The sequence below is a fragment of the Aythya marila genome (assembly GCF_965140915.1).
Source record: "Aythya marila genome assembly, chromosome: 16".
NCBI classification, from domain to species: domain Eukaryota; kingdom Metazoa; phylum Chordata; class Aves; order Anseriformes; family Anatidae; genus Aythya; species Aythya marila.
In genome coordinates, this window is record NC_139057.1 from 10,882,620 (window position 1) to 10,892,983 (window position 10,364).

Consider the following 10,364-nt stretch of genomic DNA (forward strand, 5'->3'; position numbering starts at 1 on the left):
AGAAGTGGTACATTTGAAAAATCTTGCCCGGAGAAGAATTAGATGGACATAACTATTGCTTTTATTAAACTCAGTATTTAGGCTTTTGCGAAATAGGATAAGAGAAGTTAGATGAGTGTCAATCCCAGTGAACAGTGAATAGGGCTAAAAGGTAAAAATGTTTAAGATTTTGAAAGCTTAGGATTTTTAAATGCCTATATTTCTGTTTAAAAAAGATTGTTTTTAGAAAAGATTTATGTTTGTTTTCCAGGTTTTCATACTACAAAACTCTAAATTCTTAAGTATGTTTTGAAGTTCCTAGTTATATTTTGTGCTTCATTCACTCCCAATAACACATCTTAGTCTCAACTAATGGAAACCTGCCTGAAAAAAAAAACAGCAAATAAATATGTTTACATAGATCCCAAATTTGGCCCTCAGACACACCAGTGTATGTGCATATAAATGTTTTGTTCCTGAAATCACTCTAGGTTCACAACACTTACACAGGACTGGAATCTAACACAGTACTTCTCTCATCTGACCCAAGCGTTGGCCTGAATTCAGCTTTAGTGTATGCAGGGGGGCAATGATTGGCTCCGAATGACAACCTTAAATGTCCAATTGCCAACTACTGTAATTTGCTGTAAGCATTCAAGTCAGAAATTCTTCAGTCTTCTTTAGGAAGCAAATTATTCTGTAATTCATTAGATCACCAAATCAGCAGGTGCTGAGAGGAAGCTAGCATGTCTTTGTGGATAAATTGCTGGAGAGAATCATGATACATACAATTAAGAGAGAAGAGAAACAAAGTAAGTATTTAACAATCTTGCTGTCCCAGACTTCCCTCGGAAGTCAAAGGAAATGTGAATTTCTTCAAGCTTTTGGATTAGCTTCCTCTGGACAGGACATCTGTCTTTGGCATGGATCTCTTTAGAAACCTGGGAGGGATTCATCTCACCTGCCTTCAGACAACTACAGGGTGGACAACTGTGCTTGATCCTGTCATCCATGATTCATTTATGGTCAAATCAATGGAGAGAAACAGGGATTTCTAAATCATGATTAATGACCAGTTTTAGTCAAGCACATCAAAATGAGATGAATTGTGCTTCAGAACTGTTGACTATTCTCCATAGTCTGTAGGAGAACCTACACAACTTGCTCACATGGAGAAATTTTGATATTTACGTCAGAAACTACAGTGAAAGCTTGAGCTACGTGAGTCATATTTTTTTTCCTAAATAACTAGAAAAATACAAAATCTTGGTATTTGTATGAGCACAGGTCATGGTATATAGATTTTTTTAGTGAAAAGATATCTGAATTTAAAAATTATAAAAACATTTTGTAGCTAATTATCATCTCTTCCTTCTCTTCAGTAAAACAAATAAGGAAGCAAAATCTGCTAGATGCTTGCTCAACTACGGGTTAATTTGAAATCACATCCAATTAGATGGGAGCCATCAAGCAATGCTTTGTTCACCAGGTTATTTTCTACAGATTTTGTGAGTGGCCTGTAATTTGGCCTAACACTTTACCTTGGAAATGTGGAAACATATGGCATGACCTTCAACTCCTAATAGCCTTCAAGAAGCTGAAGTTGGATTATTTGGGGTCACGGGTAACAACTGAGAAGTCATAGGTCAAATTCAAAACTATATTACATCTCTAGAAAAAATTACCTTTTCAATAACTTATGGCATGACCTCTAGCTCTGATTAGTCTGCAAGGCGCATTTGTCCTTCATTCACACATTCATGTATTCAAAATCTCCAGATCAAATATGAAGAAAAAGTTCTTCCACTTTGGCTATTATGGTAGATGGTTTAGACTTTTTATTATTGTAGTTGTTGTTGTTTTCTTCTTTATTGGTGTGTTTGTTTGCTTTTCTTTATTTCCTTGAGGACAATTCTGGTTTTAAAAACACTGCATTTATATTAAATACTTTGTTGGTAAGGCTGATTTTAATCATATGCATGAGTTCCACCACTGCTACTCAGAGGAGTACAATAATAATATCATGGAGATCAAACAAGTAGATTTTCTCCTTTTGGGGACAGATACACTTTTAAGAGAGGCATTGATATCCAATAATCATCTTTATTTATGGCATGCTTAATTTTGCTCATGAATACTACAGACACCTTTGTAGAGGAAAGAAAATGCACTAATTGTTCATTTACCTAATCAGAGTTAACCAGAATGTTGTGTCTAGGGATCTCTAAGAGGTATTTCTTTAACTTTTCTCTTTACTGCTTGATAGCCTTTCATATTACAGTTTTTAGCTTTCAAATGACATGCTAGAAAGAAAACTTACTCTTTGCGAAATAGCAACCCGATAGTAAGAAAATACATGTTGTAGCATGCTCTGCTAATGTGTCTTACAGCTGTGTCTCCCTGAGCCGTTCCTTCTTTGCACCAATATCCTCTACCCCTTGGTCTGCGTATTCAAAGACACAATGTCAGCTGTTTTGGTGTTATGCTGATGAAACAAATCCACAGCTTTCTCGTTTTCAGACTAAGAGAAAGGGCAGGTTCCTTTTCTGGGCACGTTATTTTTCCACCATGCTCAGTTAGTTTCCTTCCCAGCAGAAGAGTGCTACTGGGGCCGGACATCAGTGCCTGAGTGTTGTCCTGACCTTGTCCCTCAGCAGCTAGGGAAGGCTCTGGGCAGCACAGCTGTGAAGGTCAAGGGGACTGCTAACATTCGTAAAAGTAGGTGCAGACAAGTTTTGGAAGAAGCATGATCTGGAAAAGCCACTGCAGTCTTTTGCAGTAAATGCTCAGCCTACACCAAAGTGAAGACAGACAATGGCTTTTTACCTCTGTTTTCATACTCCCAGCTTGAGGGACTGAGCTCTGCTGGGAAAGAGAATGAAAAATTCAAGTAAGGGACATTACATGAGGCTGAAACCTTCATCATCACAGGTTAGCATTACGAAAAGACAACCCGCTTGCTAGGGTTACGCTAGGTAGCACCTTGTAACTGGAAGGGCTTATATGTCACGCTACATTGAAATACACAAACACTTTTAACCTCAGCTCAGTAAGTTCTTGGCATCAATCACAACCGCCTCCTTCTTCACCTGAAGTGGTTTACACAAAACTGCCCATAATTCACTCTTTCTGAGGTTCCTAGCTCAACGAACCAAATCAAACCACCCCTGCAGCTTGCAGCAGGCTTACTGCTGCTCTCTTCCCTGCTTACCATGGCCAGGAGGAGGTAATTAGAAAGCCACTCACAGTGCAAACTATCTGCACGAACCATACCCATTCTTCATTTTATATTTGAAATTCCAGATTCGCCCTCTTCCCTTCGCTTTCCGCATCAACTTCCCTCCTGGCTGGGTAAGAGCAGTGCCAGATGTTGCTCTCCTTCCTTTACTTGCACAGCAGCGTTGCTGTGCCCTGTGTGTGCAGACACTGAGCTCAGAAATCCCAACATCATTATTCCCTTCTAGATTTTACATTTTTCAGCTCCTTGCTGTACTGTCCAGGCACTCACCTACTGGAAATTTCAGCTGGCCATTGCAACCAGAAAAGCTCCAGAACCTCCTCATCCAACAGAGCTGAAAAGCAGAATGAAGGTGGGAGACTGGCCATGACTGTCTCCTGGTGTCTTCTAGCCATGGACCAGGGATTTCTTCAAGCAAAGCATCAAAGCAGAGTGCTGAGTTGTAATATGAGGGGGAACAGAGGAGCAAGAGGATATTTTTCTTTCCTTCCTTCCTTCCTGGGGATTCCTGTCAGTTCAGTTGAGCTCAAAAGCACTGATCAGGAAGCTATTTCAGTGAATGGGGCCTCTAGCACGTACACTTCTGTCTGGTGAGCATCTTGGTGAATGCTTTGCAGTGTGGGAGGTACCATGCTGAGATCAACAAGTCTTCCAACCTTTAATGCTATTCCGGTTCAGATGGAACCCCCATCTGCTATCATCCTCAAGAATCTCTTTGTGTCGCAGGGTCCCTGGATGTTAAGCTACAGCTGATCAGATGTTACTTGCACTTCTTCAGTAGGTGGAAAACTAGAGGCTTAATGACTGTGTGTGGTAAGCGCTTTCCTGAGAACTGTATTGCTGCCTGGGGGGGTGGAAAGCCAAAAAAAGCAAGGCAAAGGGCAAACACATCAGTCCATAATACACCTAAAGACTTGACTTGGTCTGCAAGTGAAAATGGGATTTATGTTTTCAGCCTGCTCCTTTAATGACCATTTGCCAACAGTGAAAAAGCATCACTTAACTGAATATTATTGGCAATGTCCACGAAAGAAGGATCTCTGATTGGAACAGTGGAGTTTGATTCTGGTCAGGATTGAGGTATGAGGCTACCAAAATACTAAGGAGACTGGGAAAAGAATCATAAAGAAGAGGAGAATCACTTGCAGAAAATAATTTAATCAATTAATTTGCTCTGTTTCTTTTTCCTCTTTGCTTGCAAAATATTTACAGTCTGATTACAATTTCTCCAAATTTATTTCTTTTCAGGTTTACTCAATGGTATCTTTTGCCCTTTTAAAATAGGTAATATTGAGTGAATTCAAACAGTTCTCTGGGAGGAAATGTTGTTCAGTATTCAAAATATGTTCTGATTTACCTAATAGCTTGTTACATGGCTCAAAAGGCATTTCTCCTTACAAGTGGACACCTCTGAATCTTGCAAGTCAGGAAGAAAATCAAAATTCACTCTGTGTGTGGGTGCTAAGGGAGCTGACTGTGACAGATGGGTTAAGGGTGTTTTAAACTTGGAGTATCCTAGAGGAGCCATCAGCCCTCCTGAGACCTGCTGGCTGATGCAAAGGTTATATTCGACTTTCTTTCCTTGCCTATCTCAGACGGTGGCCTACAGCAGACAGCCAGAAAGTCCCTTTTATTTTTGCAAGGCCTAACTAGCCCTGAGTCTGTAACAAATGCCAAGTGGAAACTGAGCATAATAAGAGAGGGAACAAAGAGGGTACAACAAAATCTTGGATTTACCTTTGTGCTGTCTGACAAGCCTGTTCTGAGCTGCAGTGGAAAGGATTCTGCATTGCTCTTGCTACATGCCAAGACTAAACTTTTTACCTCCTGGTGGAAAAAAAGCAAAACACAAATGAACACAAAAAAAATGAGTTGTGACTAAAAGGAGAGACTGAGACAAAGTGTCATCCCAGTGCTAGTCCTACTCTGAGGAATTTTACACCCCACCCATTACCCCTCTGGCCCAGCTGTGCCTGGTCTGTGTCTGGTTCAGAAATTTTGGGCACACAAGTGAGCAGCCTGAGGTCAAGGAGGGGGGACAAGTGCTTCGCATCTACATCACATGGAAACACTTGGGCACCAGATCTTCACTGCTGGAGACTTAGGAACAGGTTAAATAACCATCTGCCAGGTGAGACATCCACTGAAGTAGTCCTGCTTTGTGGACAGTCCATGGTCCAGACAATCCCATGACCTTCTTTCCAGTCTTCTTGTGTTTTTTTTTTTTTGTTTTTTTTTTTTTGTTTTTTTTTTTTTTGGGAGGGGGTATGATTCTTTTTATGATATAAGAGAAAAGGTCCATGAGTTCTCCCTGACCCTGACCTAAAGACAGTTTATTCTTGGCTTCCATCTCCTGTGACTCTCTTCAAGAGAGGATGATAACTTTCTGAATAATGATAACCTTCTGAATGCAGCCACTCCAACTTTAACCTTCACCAGGTTCCACACAAGTGAAACTCACATGTCTCAAGTATTTGTATAACACATCAGAGGGGAAAAGTGTGGGGAAGGGTCATACAAATCAAATTTATATCTGAATGAAGTCTGCAGTGTCTTTTTTTTTTTGTCTTTTTTTTTTTTTTTTTTTAGTTATTTGACCAGAATTAGATAGAAATATCAGGAAAGGCACAGAGGAGCAAGGCAAAGGGGCTCTGGCAGAGCTGTGTGTGACAGAGGGCACATCACCTTCATGCACACAGGGACCTCTGGGGCTTTCTGATCAGTGCATGGCTATCCTTCTCAAATTTACATTAAAGCCAAGTTTAGCAACACAAACAATATGATAGAATCATACAGAAAAAAAGCTCAGAGGCTCTGAATCCATAGCATCATTTCCAGGACAAAGGGATTTCAAAGCACCTAAAGAGATGTAGGGGTGTGTATATGCACGAAGCTCTGAGCAGGGTCCTTATGGTAAGAAAGACATGCTTGTTGCCCCATGCCCTCCCCCCCCCCCTTTTTTTTTTTTCTGCAGTTTCACCCTTTTGTCAAATTCTGTTTCTTCCACCACTTTCACCTTCCAAAGAAAGCAAACGTCCCATTTCCAGCAAAATGCTTATTCAATGCCTGTCTTCCCAGTGCTAATGGCTTTCTCAGATGGAAGATGTCGTGCTAGGCAGGAACAAAATGAAAAAATAAACAATTAATGGGCAGGAGTCATTGTTTTTTACATGCCTTAATATTTTACTTTCCAGATTGGCAGCACCATGGGAAACCCAACACTTGGATGAACAGCAGTGCATATGGTGAATATGGGGGAAGAATTCTGAAGCTGTAATTCAGGTAAGTGAGAGCTGAGAGGGTGGTTGTTTTTTTTTTTTTTTTTTTTTTTTTTTCCTTTTCTTCCTCTCTCTTCTCCCCCCCCCCCCCCCTCTTTTTTTTTTTCTTTTTCAGGCAATGGTTTTATAGTACATATCATCAAGTTCATATTAAGCTCATACATAGTTTCTGGACTAATGCTTTCCAGCCTTGACTCTCAAACTTGGTAACTGTTCCAAATAGTACTTTAAAATGTCTTAGCTGTATAAATACGAGACCTCAATGTTACCCTTGTTGACAAAACCAAAAACAAGTTATATTAAAAAAAAAAAAAAAGTTAATATATATTTTTAAGTAATTCTGATTATGTACTGGCCAAGGGAAAAATGATGTCTATCGCATAAAAAGGACTTGATATTCTTAATGGTATTTTTAAATTGACTTCCAATTTGGTATTAGTCATGGGTGCAAAAAAAGGCCTCAGGTAATGACCATATATGTTCAGGTCTAAGGGGTGGATGTACAGAAGAAAATCAAGTTAAACAAAGGCAGCAACTTGTTCTGGGCTTGCTGACTTGGGTTAGGGCTCCCTTAATGTGTCAGATGAGCTGACCTTATACAAAGCACTGGGAAAGTTAGGTGTTGCAGGCAGAACAAAGGAGCTGTTTTATCATATAAAGCAATTGAAATAAGCTTCATTCCACAGTAGCATGGGCTGTAAGGGTCACCACAGCATCCCATGTGCAGTACAAAGTGGTTTTCCATGCAGAAGTATGGAACTGGAACTGCTCCACGTGATTTCAAATACAAAATGTCTTTGAATTCAGTGGCTAGAGCTCTGTCTAGTCTGATTTTAAACTAACCATCAATTCACCTTTTCGCCATTTCCACTGATTCTTTTGGCATCTGATTACATTTGTTTAATGAATCTTTTGTTGCATATTAACTATCCCTTATTAAGTGCAAATTTGCAGAGGATTAAACCATACAATAGATCCACGTTGCATTGAATATCACAGTACAATCTCAATAAGCATGAGTGTTTTCCTTTGTTTTAGGAATCAATGGATATTTAATTAATGTGGGATAATAACTTTTGCCTCTAGAGGAATCCCTTCAGATTTGAATGAAATCATTATTACATATTAAATGGGAACACAGATGCATTTAAATAACTTCAAAGTTCTCTAAAAACAGGAATGAAATGAAATACTTGTTGTTCTTCCACTCTGGTGCAAGACTTGATGCTTTAACACCAGCATCCTCCTAATCTGGACACTCGGACACCGGCTCAAGAAGCAAGGCAGAGGACTGCTCGGAGGCCAAGATGCCTGGCTTGAGGAGTGCAAACCCATGCCATTTCCAGAAGCATTAGACAATTCTTCCTGGCAATAGCTAGTAGTTACTAGAGACTGTGTTTGCTAAAGGTTAGAACACCCACATGAGAAACAAATGCTCCTCCCATGGGCACTGAGTTGACTGTCACACATTAAAAATATTTAGGAATTAGCTAGTGATACCAGAATTTTCCAAGTTTCCTCTCATTCTGCTTGCTTGTCTTGGAGCAGTGTTGTTCAGCCTATTTGTCCAACCAGCCCTTGATACCTGGAATGCTACCGATGAAGACATTGCTCTCCAGCAAGGACTCCTGATGTCACTTCATGATGCCACTTCATGATGCCACACAGACCAATATTCCATGGGAGCTGGGTGCCTATGGCTCAGGCACTCCTTTGACAGGTCCTGTGTTTAATTTCTCTATTTGCCACTTCAAGGAAATCTAAAGAATATTTTCACACATGTAATATTTCCAAGAAATTGAAGTGGAATTAAGGAAAATCAAAAAATCAGTGTAGCTAGAAGGAATATTTTCTGGGATATTTGGAAAATCCCAATTTTCCTATCAGTAGTCCTACTGTGTTACAGTCATCCTTGTGCCTGAGGAAATAACAGTGATACATTTCAGGTAAAAGTCACAACTTGTGTCACTACATGTTCTTCAGCATAGCAAAGTCTGGGTGGATCTTTTGGATGGAGATGCATACATCTTGCTTTTATGAGCTAAAAAGATCGCTTACACCAAAAAATGAAATCATTGGCTTTATTATTTCTTTTATTGTTGATATTTATAAATGAAAGATAAATGGTTTGATCATTTGGGCTAGCAAGAGGGTTTTCTCGCAGTTCCAGCCCCTCTCCTTCCCCTCCTGCAGACTGTCCAACATGAGGACCTCACCTCTCCTGGGCTTTGTCAGTGCAGGGCTGGGGATCCTGCATCCCTCATCCCTGCACCAGAGAGGGAGGGAGACAGTGGGGGCAAACAGCATATGGAAAGAGCAAATCTGACTGAGATGGATCACATCGTTTGTGCCAGGGCTGCAGAGTGTACACCTCAATCCAGCCCTGACACTAAATAATAGCAAGCCCCAAGATTATCAATAGGTTGCGACATGCGGTGAGGGGATATGGACTCTATCAGACAGCGACCTCGAGATTAACCTCCTGGCCCCCTAATCGGGATTGTGCCGGTATGCCATTTGTTACCGGAGCTGGGCAGGGGGCGGAGGGGATGCTGCCGACAGTGTGCCCATGGCGCTGAGCCGGGCCAGTTTCCCAACACGCCGCTCTGTCTCCTGCTGAACGTTTTGTTTTGTTCGCTTCATTGGATTCTAGGGTAAAAATTCTTGGAGTCTTTATTTACTGCCAAATGGAACCACCGCGTGACTCTGGAAATACCTGTCGCCTAATTAAATTGTCTAGAGAGGAATTTTTGGAAAGCACTCCTAATTCAGGAGCTTAATTTAGGCCGGGCCCATGCACCAGAGCTTTCTGTCTTATTATTAGATGGAATTTTAATCATTGCAGATCTCCCCCACCCCCAGCATTTTTTCCTCTCTCCCCATCTCCTAACAACCTGATTCTGGCACAATTCCCTTCCCCTTTAACCCTCCAGAGCTAAAAATAATATCCTCTTGGATCTAGCCAAAAAAAAAAAAAAAAAAAAAGAAAAGAAAAGAAAAAAATAAGAGAGAGAGGGAGAGAGAGCACTGAACCAGAGGTGTTTAATTAGGAGGAGTGAACTGGAGATGGACTCAGCAATCATTTTACAGCAGCCTCTCCAGAGACAGACCAAACACATTATGAGAAAACCCGGCTCGTGGGTCCCAGGAGTAAGGAAGGTGGTGTGTTCTCAGGGCAGCTTAAGCCTGTAACATCTGTAAAATACAGCCCACATATGCCTGGATTAAAATAAATAAAGTAATAATAATAATAATAAAGGGTCTTCTGGTGAGTGAAAGGATGCTTTAAGCAATCTTAAATAAATAAATGTTTCAATCTGTCCATTTGCAATATCTACTGCGATTTTGCAGTTAAATCGTATCTTCCCAGATCTGCAATTACACGTAGAAAGGAGATCCAGGACAGGACATCCAAGACATAAGAGCGATAGAAATATGTACATATGTAGATATGTTTTTATGCTTTCTTCACCACTAGTCCTGCACTGAGCACACTTCTACCTGGAGAAGAGGATAAAAACCACCTTTGATCTGATCTAGACTATGAGGTGCTCCAAATCCAGCAGGGATGTGGACCTGGATGTGCCAGCCTGCTCCCATTTGGGGTTCCACAGCATCAGCAGCTGGAAGTATGAACTCAGCTGTCTTTAAAGGTTTTTTCATTTGCAAGCCCAAACTGAAATGCTTTTAACTTGGAAAGCACATATATATATACATATATATGCACACACATACACATAAAATCCCAAACTTTTGACATCTTTTAACTTTGAATTGCCTTTTTTTGTTCAGCTGTATTTACTGGGCTGGCTTGCCTGCCAAACCCATTAAGTATCAATCATTCGTTGTTTCATTAGTGCTGAAATGAT

At 40.5% G+C, this 10,364-nt stretch overlaps 1 long non-coding RNA gene across 1 annotated transcript; it reads left to right on the forward strand.

Moving 5' to 3' along the window:
• Window positions 1-701: 701 nt before the first annotated feature.
• LOC309884466 lies at window positions 702-9,619 on the forward strand. Its single transcript, XR_014318624.1, has 3 exons — window positions 702-791; window positions 6,412-6,499; window positions 7,673-9,619. It is a non-coding gene; the product is annotated as an uncharacterized lncRNA (long non-coding RNA).
• Window positions 9,620-10,364: the final 745 nt, after the last annotated feature.